Source organism: Heteronotia binoei, chromosome 3 (assembly GCF_032191835.1).
Source record: "Heteronotia binoei isolate CCM8104 ecotype False Entrance Well chromosome 3, APGP_CSIRO_Hbin_v1, whole genome shotgun sequence".
In the NCBI taxonomy this organism is placed as follows: Eukaryota; Metazoa; Chordata; class Lepidosauria; order Squamata; family Gekkonidae; genus Heteronotia; species Heteronotia binoei.
Genome location: NC_083225.1, coordinates 91,685,461 through 91,700,376, shown reverse-complemented (window position 1 = coordinate 91,700,376; position 14,916 = coordinate 91,685,461).

Below are 14,916 nucleotides of genomic sequence, written 5' to 3'. Positions count from 1 at the left end.
TCAGTTTTGAAACTGATTTAACTTCTCCAAATATTTTATAGCATAAGTGACTTTGGAGACAGTAGCATCATTTATTCTTCCAGTTATGAAGGTTGCTTCAACATTGCACAGAATTAGAAGGAGAGAAGACATGAGTAGATTCTCTCACCTTGGGAAAGTTCTGTTTTCTGATTGTATTAGAACTTGTAAAAGGATGAAGAGACTTGTGCGTTATCTCACCATTCCTCCATATAACACTATTGAACTAACACTAATTTTTGCAGTTCTCAGTTAGTACTGGCACTTACAACTGCTTTTTCTCTCTACCCTTCCCATTCTGATTTTAGCAGATCTGAGGTGAGCTACAGGCAGACTTTTAGCAAATCAATGAGAGAGATCTTTTAAATATATCTTTAAATATATATGACAAAAAAGTCTCCATCTTTTTCCTACTGAATGATTAATGTCTGTAATTTCTGACATACTCTGAAAATTAAAATATTCCCTTTCATTTTGATACATGGGAAATTCACTACATTTAAGCACCAGCTTTACTGCTACTACCTAATCTTCACCACTTCCATGAAATAACTTTAGCAATAAGCATGTGGGTGGCACAGCACTCTCCTATTGCATGGCATTCCAGCCCTTTTTGTGCTGAGAGAGCCAAAGGAGTCTTCTGGAGCCACTGCAGCAATATTAAAATAGTTGGTTTTGTGCCCCTTTTCTCAGTGATATACACTGTCCTAACCATATCTTCAACTCACTTTTTTTGAATTTAGAGGTATGTCACTATTAAGCAAAGAATATTCAAGTTGGGATCCATTAAAATACCACTGAAGGATTTCTGCTTGTGGAATAGGGCCTTCCCATCATTTCCTTCCTGCTGTACCCATTCAAGATCCATTTTGTGTTGTCAGGAGGATTCCCAGGAATGGCATGCAGGGGTGCTGCAGAAACCACTAAAATTGCTGATCCCTCTTCTGATTGCCCAAGCAGGGGTTTGGATACAACCCTCAATTAAGAAACAGAGATTTTATTTCTAAAACACAGATCAATATAACCCTTCTTGCTGATCATTGAACATCAGCACTGAATAGTCCAAGAATAAAAAGTTTTATTTCACTTATGACTTTTCATATTAGTATCTCAAGCAGTCTGTGGAGACATGGAAATTCATTATTCATTCAGGTAGGAGTTGGATTTTAAGCATCAAAAAAGTAGTAATAATAGGATATGGGAATTTTTATGTAATATTCAGATTCTTCACCTCTTGAAAGGGAAAAACATCTGAGAGCTTGCTTGAACTCAACTACTGATGGATTAAGATGCTGCAAAATAGCTTTCTTTGTATTTGTGTATTGGGAAAGATGTATATCTTCTGGAATTGAAACATGGAAATTGTTTTCCATTGATTAATTGGAGTAAGTGCTTTCAGTAGTGATTTTCTTTTCAATTTAGGTGAATTTTCACTTAATGTAGAACTTTTATATATAAAAACCTTCCTAAATGCCTTTCCCATGGAACAGTAGCAAACCACTATGATTAGAAGAGCTAGAAGGCCAAGTAGACTGAAATGTAAGTCACTAAACTCCCTGATCATGCAAGTCACTAAACTCCCCTATCACCTTTTAAATTAATTAGTTGCACAATGCAAACAAATTTCACATTTTAAAAAAGGACAAGTAAAATTCTGCTTCTAAGAAATAGTAAAAATCTCTGTCATTACAAGTCCATCAGTGCTGACTGACATCCATCACTACTTTAGAATCTGCACCAATGATTTTAGACCTAACAGTGCCATTCTAAGCAGAGCTCCACCTTTGTAAGCCCACTGACATAGAAGGAGGTAACTCTACTTAGGATGGCACCATAAAAGGAGAATAATTAAGGAATGCCTTCTTTATAGTAGATGATTTTGTTATTGCTGTGGTTTAGAAGGCTGTTTCTCTAATACATTTTGTGCTGCACTTAAATCTGAATATTTTAGGAACATATATAAGCAATACGCTGCATAAATTTAGCACAATCCTGTCACACTAACACACACAAGGTATCAAATGATTTTGGAAAGTAGAAATGAACATGTAACAAACATGTTTACTTCCTTACCAACATTGTATTTGGGCATGTTAGTTTAAAGGAACAAGCATCTCATAGGAGTCATGTCCCATTTACAGATCTATCCATGGAGCAGCTTTAGACTTGAAGATCTGTGCTGCATCAGCTTACCAGAAAGACCTATAATTCAGAGTACCAGCCCCCTTCAAGGTGCCAGCACAGTCCCCATGATCCTCCATCCATGGTCCTGTCATCTGCCCAAGTGTATAAACATCTGTGCTTTTGCAGGGGATAGAGTGAAGGAGAAAAAAGAAAAGATGGCCATATCAAACTCTGCAGCCATTTGTTCTTCAAAGAACAGCAAGAGGATTCCTGGAGAGAGATGAGATCTTACTGTAGCCATGCTCTGTATTAACTCTTACTCTGCTTTCCACAAGCCTCTTGAATTGTTTTCTGAAGAACCAAGTAAATCATAGGGTATAGCCTACTTATTTTCACTAACCTCTGGGCACAAGGGAGGCCTAGCCTGGCTAGTATTGGGCTCAAAATGAAGCTGGTGAATTAAAACAAATTAGTACAGGCATAAACTGATAGCACTGTGTTAAGCAAATATTGCAGCAGTTTTTATGATTGTCTTAACAAAATGGAAAGCTGGCATTGTCATCTATTGTAGCTCATTTACATTTACTTATATTTTTGTAAAGATCTTGACGCTATCTGTGCAGTTATATTGATTATTGTGGATTTACTTCCTTGTGGAGCATAAGGGGCTAATGACATTTCGCATGCAAATGCATGTAACATGGTCTGGATCCTGTTCTTTAAAAAAAATAAAAAATGGCATCCAGAGGAAGAATTTTGAACAGGGCAGGAGAAGAATTAAGCACCATCAGCTATTTCTGCACTCAATTTCCCTACCCCACCCCACCAAAGCTGTTTTTCTTTTCTTTTCTTTTTTTAAGTAAATGAGTATCAGGGCATTGTTACACGCATTTGCACAGAACCTTTAGTTAGCCCATCAGCAGGACCAAAATTCATGTAAAATGAAATCTCTTCTGATCTTGAACGCAACTTTTATGTGTCCATAGCTCTTTTTGATATTCTTGGGCATAAAGATACCTGCTTCAAGTAAATAGAAACTGTCTTGTGTGGAATCTTAATCACCCTTGCTTTTAACATGCTTTTAATAATTATATATTAAAAATTGACTTATGTTTTAGATGTTTATTTGCCAAATTGCATTGAAATGCAAGAAATCTGTAATCAGCGCAATATTTAAAAAGAAAAGGACCAAGATTTCTAGCTAAAGATACTGCCTTGTTAAGAGTAACCTTATATGTATCCTGACTGGATAGTGTTAATTCATTGTCTGTCTAGTCTGTTGCCAGTGATTGTAGAAATCTCATAATTTACAATATGTGGCGAGAAAGATTGTAATAAAATATCTATGTTTAATAATACTGTGCATAGCTATTGTTAAATACTATTTCAATATGTTTGGCCAATTCAGAACTAACAAAACAAGAACAGTGATAATGCTGCTAAATTTGGTATCTTTCTTTGTGTTTTATTGATATTGGAAATTAACACTTATTCTGGTGGGACACGTCAAAATATCTAAAGGAAACTATGGCAATTCCAAGGCAAGCATTGACTGAGTTCATGCAGGGAAACCAAACTATGCCAGGATGAGCACTCTCATTCAGAGATAGCTTAAGGCCTGTGCAGACATTTGCTTGTGCATATTCTCAATGTGCATTAAGGGAATGGGATCACATGCCAAAAAAGAGTGGCTCTGATTAGAGTCTCAGAGTCTATGAGTGTACGTTTGTATGTGCATAGGGCTTCATGGAAATGTTCCACCAAATATGCTATGGAGTACAACCCATTCCCTGCTTTGCATTATTGAATGTTTGCTCAGGGTATGTTATCTATTGTGAATATTTTAACACACACCAAGTGCAGATATGTGACAAAATGTGTGGGAAAGCATGAGGCAAAATGGTTATTCATATTGGTGCTCAGATTCATAGGTTTACAAAGAAATGTTGAAAAGTTGTACTGCAAAGTTAATGACAACAGTAGCTGTCAAATATGACATTTTAGCCAGATTAGTTTCTGTCAGGTTTAATTCCTCCACTGTGAGAGGACTTCATTTGGTGACTGAAAAATATGGATCTTCATAAAATTTCCACCCCAGCAGAAGTCTGTGGGCCATAGACTTGTGATAAGACAGAAAGACATTTGCATTCTAATATTCCGTATCAGAGTGGTTAGAGGGGATGTGTATCAATGTTGTCGCAACAAGAAGGATTTGATTGTATAAATTGATTCATTGTTCCTCTGTGTGGGCTGCTTTCAGAAGGATTTAAAAACTTCCAGTGGAGTGAGACAACTAGATCCAGTAACAGTAATAAATTAATAGACAACACAGTCCCCCCTCCCCATTTCACAGAATCAGACTACATTGGACATTGGAGTTGTGTGATTTGGTCCCAAAACCAGCCAGGGAAGAAAGAGTTAACTCTCTCTACCATATGTACACCATTTGCTTAGCTGGAAATGGCCTCCCAGATCTGCTCTGAGCCTACATAGCTACCCATTGTGCCTTCCCTTTCCCCCTACCAGAGCTTAAAGCAGCTCAGGATGGCCAATCTTATATACAGGAATAGTCCTGGAATTAAAAAAAACCCTAATAACAACTTTCTCAGCACCACACCCTCCATCCCCAAAAGGGGGCCTTTCCCTCCACTTCATCCTGGCCAAATTAGCACTCTGGAATGCCAGTTGCGTGTCATCTGGAGTTCTTAACCTTGGCACCTGGACAGGAGATATTGTGGGTGGTATATAATCCAATGATGGTCTAAACCAGTGGCCCCCAACCTTTTTGGCACCAGGGACCATTTTTGTGAAATTTTTCCACAGGGGTGGGGGTGCTAGGGTTTTTGCTGCCCCAGGCTGTCCCCATGCCCACACCCTGCCCCCCACGGGGAGTCTTTAAATGAGGAGTTGGCGAAGCTCTCTGCCTCACTCTGTGGCCTGGTTGCTAACAGGCCATGGCCTGGTCCACAGCCCGGGGGATGGGGACTGCTAGTCTAAGCCATGGCCTGGATATTTCTTACTTTCCATTGAGATCCTAGTCGTAGATCATTCTCTTGCCCTGGTTCAAGAGAGCCAGTTTGGTGTAGTGGTTAAGTGTGTGGACTCTTATCTGGGAGAACTGGGTTTGATTCCCCACTCCTCTGCTTGCAGCTGCTGGAATGGCCTCAGGTCAGCCATAGCTATCACAGAGGTTGTCCTTGAAAGGGCAGTTTCTGAGAGAGCTCTCTCAGCCCCTACTACCTCACAGGGTGTTTATTGTGGGGGAGTAAGATAAAAGAGATTGTGAGCCGCTCTGAGACTCTGAGTGGAAAGTGGAATATAAATCCAATGTCGTCATCCTCTTCTTCATCTACTCAGCTCTTCACAAAGGAGAGTGACTTTGAATGTTGATTGGGCAAAGGCTGAATTCCAAGAGCTTTTTCTGACTTCATTCTAAAAGAAGTACATTGCCTAATTAGGTGCTTCATTGCCTGTACACAGGCTGTAACTGAAACATTATAAATTGTGGGAATAAGCTACAGAATTTTAGCTTAGTTAGAATCCCAAAATCCTTCTGTTTATGTATTTTATGTATGCACTGCATTTTGCTCTGGTAACTTCTCTAATGTTTAATACAAAATTCCAGGGGTTTTTTTGTAGAAAAAGCCCAGCAGGAATTTATTTGCATATTGGACCACACCCCCTGATGTCACCATTGTTTCACACAGGACCTTTTTTGTAGAAAAAGCCCAGCAGGAACTCATTTACATATTAGGCCAAACCCCCTGATGCCAAGCCAGCCAGAACTGCATTCCTGTGCTTTCCTGCTCAAAAAAAGGCCTGCAAAATGGTCTGGTTAAAATATAGAGATGGCTTTGAAAATAGCATTTATAAAGGAACTGGCAAAATGAAAAGAGGAGAAATAAAAAGAAAGCTGTCTGGCAGGGTGGAAAATGTTGGTTTTACCCTCTTATGATTATCTCCATCCTTTTGTGTAGTTCTCCAGAATTCTAATCCTAGTCCTAGATGCTGCTGCCCAAGGTACTTTTCATGCAACTGGTATTTAGTATTCCAAGCTTTCTGGCCTGTGTGCTTTTCCGAACAAGGATATATTCCCAAACTGTTGATAGTTACAAGCCATAGTTTGGAGGGGAAGCAATGCATTTGCAGAATTAACTTTCATAAGAAGGCTGTGCCATATGTTAGTAAGTGGAGATTACATGTATTATTTACATATTGCCTTTTCATTACATTGCTGGTTAGAATAATGTGTCCAGGAGAATGTGACATGTATATTCTTTGTGTGTGTGTGTGTTTGAAGTTCTAGTTGTGGGGTAGAATTTGAGGGCTGGCAATGCAGGCCTTCAGAAAGGGAAATAAAATATATTTTTATAGACAGCCATATGATTTTAAGTTTCAGTAGCGCTGTATCAGCCTCTTACGGGAATGTCGGACCATGAGAGTGGAGACAATATGTAGACATAGTGGAGTGTAGACAATATGAGAAAGATAGTTCAATTAATCCCAACAGCCCTGGATGGATTTAATAAATAAATAAAGATGCCTTTGAAATATATTTTTAGCTCTAAAATGTTAGATGGAGAAATATTTACAAGCAAACTTTCTATGTATTTGACATTTGTGTAGTGCTTTGTATTGAAAAAAATCAATCTGTTGTATGTTTCTATCTCTTCTTAATTGTTCTTGGGTTGGAGGGACAAAAGGTAGATGGTGAACAATTTTTATTCCAGAAAAAAAAAACCTCTGTGGTGTGCAACTATGTATAATGTTGGTGGCCTCAGTCCTAATGAAAAATGTTGTGTTTGTATACTTTCTGGTTGGCACATGTGACTTTTATCCATTTTTGTAGTAAAATTTACATGCTAAACTGTGTAGGAAGATGATAATAAAGTCAATGAACTATCTAAGTAAAGGCCAAGAACTAATTCCTGTTGAACTAAGAACTATAATATGTGGATTGGTTTTAAAGAAAATGTTTCCATGTTCCAAATCTTGTGTTGCAGTTGAGAAGGATGTGCTGGAGGTTCTTCTCTTTGAAGTGTGCCCTTTATATTTGTTCAGATTTCTGAAGGCTGAGATGTTGCCTTTCTTCCATGGAAGAGTTTAATCTTCCATTGTTGATGACGAGAGTAGTCCACCTCTTCGCAGGGCTTATCTGATTCTTATTGACATAGTTGTGAGGAAATGCAAGTGGTTAGCTGCTGTTTCAAAAAAATCTTATGCTTGCCCCAACCAAGTGCCATAAAACTGAAAACAAAGCAGAGGGTAAGGAGACACAGGTGCAGGTCTGTCAATTTTCTCATCTAGACAGCAGGAATAAAATTCTCTTAATCTTTGGGTTAGTTTTTATTCCTGAGAGATTTTATAAATAATTAAAGTCTATGTTGTTACTAGAAAGACTAGAAGTCAAATTAATGTGCTAGAAATCCAAGTTTTCTGATATCTTTTTGAAAAATAAGGCCAGAGATTTTAAATTTCATCTCCTTGTTTAAATATTCAGTCCAATCCATTATGAGTACATTTGTGTATGTAGAGTTACCACGGGACATAACAGAGTCTTGTTTCTCTTCCATCTGCCCATCATATGCAAGAGTCACACCAGACCACAGTAAAGAGTACAGACATGTATGCAGCTTTCACTCCTCAGGCCTGGGAAGTCCACCCCCCCTTAACTTGGTCAAGGAGTATGGATTTCAGGATCATGTCCTTTGACCAAGCATAAGGGTGGCTTAGACAGAGAGATGGAAAGCCCTCATAGGACTACTGTTCCCCATTACAGCCTTATGCAGTGCTTGTGTATTCCAGTGTAAAGGATGAATAAATCTCAGTTATGTTCTGTATAGCAGTCATTCTGTATGTAGTTGCTGCATCCCCAGTGGGATGGGTTAAACACCACTGCCTTCTGCTATTTCTTAAAAGACAATGTCGGTCTCATTTATGTCAGATCTGGCCCTCATATGAGTTTGACACCCCTGCTTTAGACTCTGATTTTAGAATGCATCAGCATAGGCTTAACCAACACCCAATAAAACCCCCCAATAAAAACAGGGTTTCCAGAATGAAGCTTGTGATTCACTCATCTGATTTGGTCACTGGTTTGCAGACCATGCTGGCGATGAAGGCACACAGCAGCTTGCCAGCTAGTGTACAAACCAGGGCACTATCCTTGCCTTGTGGATATAGAGTCAAATGTAAGATAAGCCACAGGTAGAGTGATAGGATAGGGCTTGAATGAGCAGCAAATGTTAAATATGTTACACTCACCAAGTGAACAGTAAGCATGTACTAGTCATGCTCTGATCTCTACTGAGAACTCTGAAAGATCTTCCAGAAATGGGTGGAGAAAATAGGGAAGGTTTCTGCAGCACAGCCCCTGGCCTCCTTTTTATCATCTGTGCTTGTCTGCCTTCAGCATCTAATTATCCTGCCTCCTTCCAGTGTCAGTCCTTAGGAAAATCAGCAGCTCCAGGACATCAAAGAAAGGTCAAAAGGATCATACAGACTTATTTATTTACAAAGGAGCTTTTGGAATTCTCAGCAGTCGGCTACTTTATAATGCTGAATATAATGGACTGCCAGGATCTATAGGTAATGGTAAATGGCGTTAATTGTACACTTACATCCCGTCAGTGCAGTGAGAAGTAGTCTGGTGGAAGGATGCAAGAAAACAGCAAGAATTTTGTCTTTTGGCATAGGCCAGGGGTGGCCCAACTGAGGCTCGGGAGCCACGTGGCTCTTTCACACATATTGTGTGGCTCTCAAAGCCTCCACCACCTTGCCAGCCAGCTTGGAGAAGGTATTTGTTTATTTAAATCACTTCTCCAAGTCAAGCCAGCCAGCAGCTCGGAGAATACATTTAAAGTTACAGTTGTTTCCTTCCCACCTCTCCCTCCTCCATCTATTTCCTGCCTGTGTGCCTGCTCTCAAACATCTGACATTTATTCGATGTGGCTCTCAACGTTAAGCAAGTTTGGCCACCACTGGCATAATGCACAGCTGTATTGACAATTTGAATGGAAAGTCCAATTTTTGAGCAATGCCTGGGGGCTTAGACATGCAGAGTTATCAAGGACAAGGAATCCCTGTGAAACCAAAGAACTGCAAATCTCAAAAGCTCACTTGGAAATTTAGAAAGGATGAGACACTGGAAGACAGATGGGGAAATCTCTGCATCCCGCAACAATGTTTTCGTCTTTTAAAAAAAAAACTGATCCAGACCTTAACAAAAATTCATGCATCTCCAAGCATTAACAAGTGAACCCACTGACCACAAAAGTTTAGGAACTGGTCTCTGTAATATGCTGAGCTGAGGCTTTCAGCATTTACCGTAATCTACATGAAGGGGAGAGGAGGAAATGGGCTGGAATGTAAAGAAAAGGGCCAGCCAGTCTCTGCAGAACGTTTGGCTCTTTGCTAATATTACTGAAGCGACACAGTTTTTCCTCTCTCTCCTGAGAAATCCCAGCTGAATGTTAGTACAGGACAACTTAGGGCTGATTCACAAGGTCAGTACATGGGACAGTATATGCAGAGATCCATCAACCTTCTGGTGACTTGGGAGACCATCAGATGAAAGACATCTCTCACAGGGTAGGTTATTTTGAGAGATCAGACCAGCCATTTGAAAATTATCTGAATTAAAAATACTCATAATATCCTATGTAAATAGTAGTAAAGCCTAACAAGCTTCTCTAACAAGCTATTGTCATGTGGAAGTGGCTAAAACCTAATGCATTTCTTATCAGCTGAAACTATTTATGCTCATCAAACAATAATAACTGCCACTAGAGGGCACATCTCTACAAGAGCTGTTGTAATTATGGCAACTTCCCAGTTATTTCTGTGGGACTTGCATGGAAGAAGATTCTATGAATTGTGGCCAGATTCGACTAATCTCATATAGTGATGTGTAACAAAAGAACAAACCCTGCCAAACCCAGAGTATCTTTTGTGAAAGTCTTGCCAATTTCTATGATTGAACAATGATTTTCATTGTAAGTGAAGTGTCATTCTTCAATAAAATATTTATTTTCCTAACCTGATCATTCTTTCTTAATTAACTTTCTTACTCTTGATAGTCTTTTAATAATTAATTAAAGACAATGCTGATCTTTACCTCACTTTAGGAAGTAAATGATTGGGATATAGTTAAAACCAAAATAGAAAAAAATAATATAAAATATGCAAACAGGGAATCTGCAGGGACTTGCAAGAGGCACCTCATTTCCTCCTCTATACTGTTACATTTTTTGCTTCTCCTGGCTGACTCCATATCCTCTCCAATTTCTCCGCTTTTTTTCTCTTCTTCCCACCCACCAACCTTCCTGCCCCCTCTAGATTTCAGCTATGTTATTTATTTAATTCATTTATATCCTGCTTTTCTCTGTAATGGGTGCCCAAAGCAACTTATACTGTTCCTCTGTCCTGTGAGGTAGATTACACTGAGGCTGAGTGACTGGACCTAGGTCACCCATTCATGGCAGAGTAGAGATTTGAATCTGGTACCCTTATCACTATACCATACTGTCTTTTATTGTGTTTGCTGACGAATAGTGATGAGTTGACAGAGGTTTGCCACTGGGCCTGAGTGAGTAATTGTGTACTAGTGAATTACTTGGTAGTAGCTGCCAGGCCTGGACCTATTGAAACATTTTTCTAGGGCAGGGGGACAGGAGTGGTCTGCAAAATCAAAACAACCATGAGAAAGGGCTCACATTTATTGACAGAAACCAAGGCTTGAAGACTGGCAATATTGTTGTGGTTGCCTAATAACCTACAGAAAATCCCCTGCAACCTCAGAAGGCATCAGTTTCTTAAAGCTAAAAGTGCTGCTTCTTTCCCCCAAAGTGTCAGATATTTATGCAAACCTGGCACTTTTTCCAGATTTGTAGAAAAATCCAGCTTGTCTTTCCCTCTTTATAAATATTGTAAGTATTGTATACATGTTGTCAGTGCTTTTTCTGCAGCAGTGCTGGTTGCACCATTGTATACATATTACCTCTTCTATACCTCTTCTTTAACAGAAGAAAAACTAAATATTGTATACATGTAGTCAAGGTTTTCTTTTTGTAGCAGTGCTGGTTGCCCTCACAGTGCTGGTTGCACCACATTTTAAGAAGGATATACACAAGCTGGAACGGGTCCAGAGGAGTGTGACGAAGATGGTGAGGGGTCTGGAGACCAAGTCCTTTGAAGAAAGGTTGAAGGAGCTGGGGATGTTTAGCTTGGAGAGGAGGCAGCTGAGAGGTGATATGATCACCATCTTCAAGTACTAGAAGAGCTGTCATATAGAGGATGGTGCAGAATTGTTTTCTGTGGCCCCAGAAGGTAGGACCAAAACCAATGGGTTGAAATTAAATCAAAAGAGTTTCCGGTTCTACATTAGAAATAACTTCCTGACTGTTAGAGTGATTCCTCAGTGGAACAGGCTTCCTCGGGAGGGGATGGGCTCTCCTTCCTTGGAGGTTTTTAAACAGAGGCTAGATGGCCATCTGACAGCAATGAGGATCCTGTGAATTTAGGGGCAGTTATTTGTGAGTTTCCTGCATTGTGCAGGGGGTTGGACTAAAAGAACCTGGAGGTCCTTTCCAACTCTATGATTCTATGAACTCCTCTGCATATTAAGCCATACACCCCTGATGTAGTCAATCCTCTAAAAGCTTACAGGGCTGTTATTACAGGGCCTACTGTAAGCTCCAGGAGGGTTGGCTACATCACAGATGTGTGGCCTAATATGCAAAAGAGTTCCTGCTGCAACCCCCCCCCCCTGTTTGTAGTCCAACATTATCTGATTCATGAATACATACAAACTCAGTGTGATTTGGACCTAGTTGTCATTGAAGTAGTAAACCTATGTATCTGGGCTGTGCTACTTGAGATTGCAGGTAGGTCTCATGATGATAAGCTCTCCTATCTTCCTATCCTATGCCTGCAATTCCCTCACATGGAAAACTAGCATGTTGGAAAGACAGGCTAGGACCCTTTTCCCTATCATCTAGTTTTCTGTCGGACAGTAGACTCCAAACATTATTATACCACAGTGAGAAGGCTTTGTTTACAAGACACACTGCTTAGCAGATCATTGGGGCTGAGGCACTGCAATACAGAAAGGAAGGGCAGTCTTCCTTTTTCAGTGGCTTGCTCTCAGTGACATATCATTGCTGGCCTGCCTAAAGCCCACCTTCCCATCTCCTACCTGTCAGAAGCTCAATGGTTGGACTTCCCCAGGTTAGTGGTCAACTTCTATGCTGATGATGTAGCATCCATGCAGGCACAGGACCTAGTGCCCTCCATGGAGACTCTAGGACTCAGCCAGATTATATCGACCCCCACACACCAGGTTGGGCACACACTGAACTTGGTTTTTGGGGCTGGGATAACATCTGATCTGATAGCTGTTGCTCCAGTTCCATGGTCAGATCATTATGCCCTGAAAGTCTGATTTGACCTGCAGCCCTCCTGTTTAGGTGGAGGGCAAATTTATGCTCGCCCATGGAGCCAATTGGACCCAGAGTGGCTTCAAGAAGTTCTGCGGGATCCGATGCCCCCTGGTGGGTCATTAGATGAGCTAGTGAAGGACTGGTCCTCCCAGTTTTCCGCTGCCATCGATGACATCGCCCCCCCCCCCGGTGCCCTCCCTGGTATACCCTGGAGCTGAAGATGATGAAATGGCAACTTAGACAGCTAGAGCAAGTTTGGTGGAGATCTTATGACGAGGAGTCTAGAACTTCTTATAGAGCATTTATGAAAACCTATGAGAAGACAGTGAAGTCCCCTAAGAAGGAATTCTATGCAGCCTCCATTGCGTCTGCAAAGTTGCACCTGGCCCAATTATTTAGGACAATTTGATCATTGACGACAGTGCCTACAGGCCAACTAAAAGCTAGAGAATTGGATACTGATAAACACAACTGGAACCAGTGTACTCAATGGATAATAAAAGGAAATCACCGGAAACAATGTAACTTTCATAAAACAGTGTACAGATATTTTTAGTGCAAACTGAATTGAACAAAAAGAACAGAACACTGAGTATACAGTATGAATAATGTCCCCACAAAGTCTTTTCACAGCGTGAACATTGGCTTCTTCTGATAGACACAGGGGTGGACAAAATCCTTTGAACTCAGTGTTCAACTCCAAATGGGACAGAGAAAGTAGGAGGAACCGCTTATTGTATGACTCCTAGCGATTTCAACAGAATATACTTCATCAGCCTCCTCTCGATGTTATATGGAGCTGTTAATAACACAACATAAATAAACAATTTGGAAAATAACAAAAAAACATTCTTTCTTACAGGAGGGCTATGTTGTAAACTCACCCTTAACTAAATGTTCTTTACACATGGATTAACGCATGCTCTTCTACAGTGCTGCCAGCTCTCGCTGTTCACTTTCTGAATCACTTATTAAATCTCCAAGAGGCACGTGTGCTTAAAGGGGCCCAGTTCCAATTAAGAATAATAAATAAAACTGGTTTTACAAATGTCTGTTATCTCTGAGTTCTTTCAACCCAATGGTATATATCATTCACAAACTATCATGTACATTTACTGGACATGGCCTGCTCAGCCTTTCAAAATGCTATAGGAATACATAGATATAAATACAGATACAGATAAAAAGATGTTTAGGAAAAACCTGGCGAGGGTATCCAGGGTTCTTTAGCCGACATTATTAATCTATCCTTGGAAACAGGGACTTTTCCGGCTAAACTTAAAGAGGCAGTGGTCTGCCCGCTTTTGAAAAAGTCAGCTTTGGACCCGGTGGTCCTTGCCAATTACTGCCCAGTCTTGAATTTACCATTCCTGGGTAAGGTAATTGAGAAAGCAATGGCAGAGCAGTTCCAAGCTTTCCTGGAGGATACCTCTACCCTTGATCCCTTCCAGTCCAGCTTCTGTCCTGGTCATGGGACGGAGACTGCTCTGGTCGCCCTCACAGATGACCTTAGACAGCATCTGGATCAAGGCGGGTCAGCACTGCTATTTTTAGATCTCTCAGCAGCGTTTGACACGGTCGATTACGATCTAATGACCCACCGCCTTGTCGACATCAGAGTTCAAGGGGTAGCCTTGCAGTTGCTTTCTTCCTTTCTCCACGGTTGGGAACAAAGGGTGGTGATTGGTGAGCAGACCTCTCTGCAGCACCCACTCGAATGTGGTGTGTTGCAGGGCGCTATTCTCTCATGAATGATGTTTAACATCTATATGCACCCCCTTGCCCAGATTGCCCGTGATTTTGGGCTGGGTTGTCCCAATAGGCAGATGACACCCAGCTCTATCTGTCGATGGATGGTCAGTTAGATGCCGCCCCAGACCATCTGACCAGGACATTAGAAGCTGTGGCAGGATGGTTGCAGTTAAGCCGGCTGAAACTTAACCCAACTAAGACAGAGGTCCTGTACCTGGGTCAGGGGGGATTAGGATCAGGCATCTGGCTCCCCACCCTAGATGGTGCCCCTTTGGTGCCAGCTTAGCAGGTGAGGAGTTTGGGGGTGATACTGGATGCCTCCCTTTCCATGGAGGCCCAGGTCACTGCAGTTGCGCGATCTGCCTTTCACCATCTTCGGCAGGCCAAACAGCTGGTGCCCTATCTGATGTCCCAGGACCTAGCTACAGTGATCCATGCAACTGTCACTTCCAGGTTGGATTACTGTAACTCACTCTACACAGGCTTGCCCCTGAGACTGATCCGGAAACTCCAACGGGTGCAAAATGCAGCAGCACGGCTTTTGGTTGGATTGCCTGTATGGGCAAGCAGTCGACCAACGCTG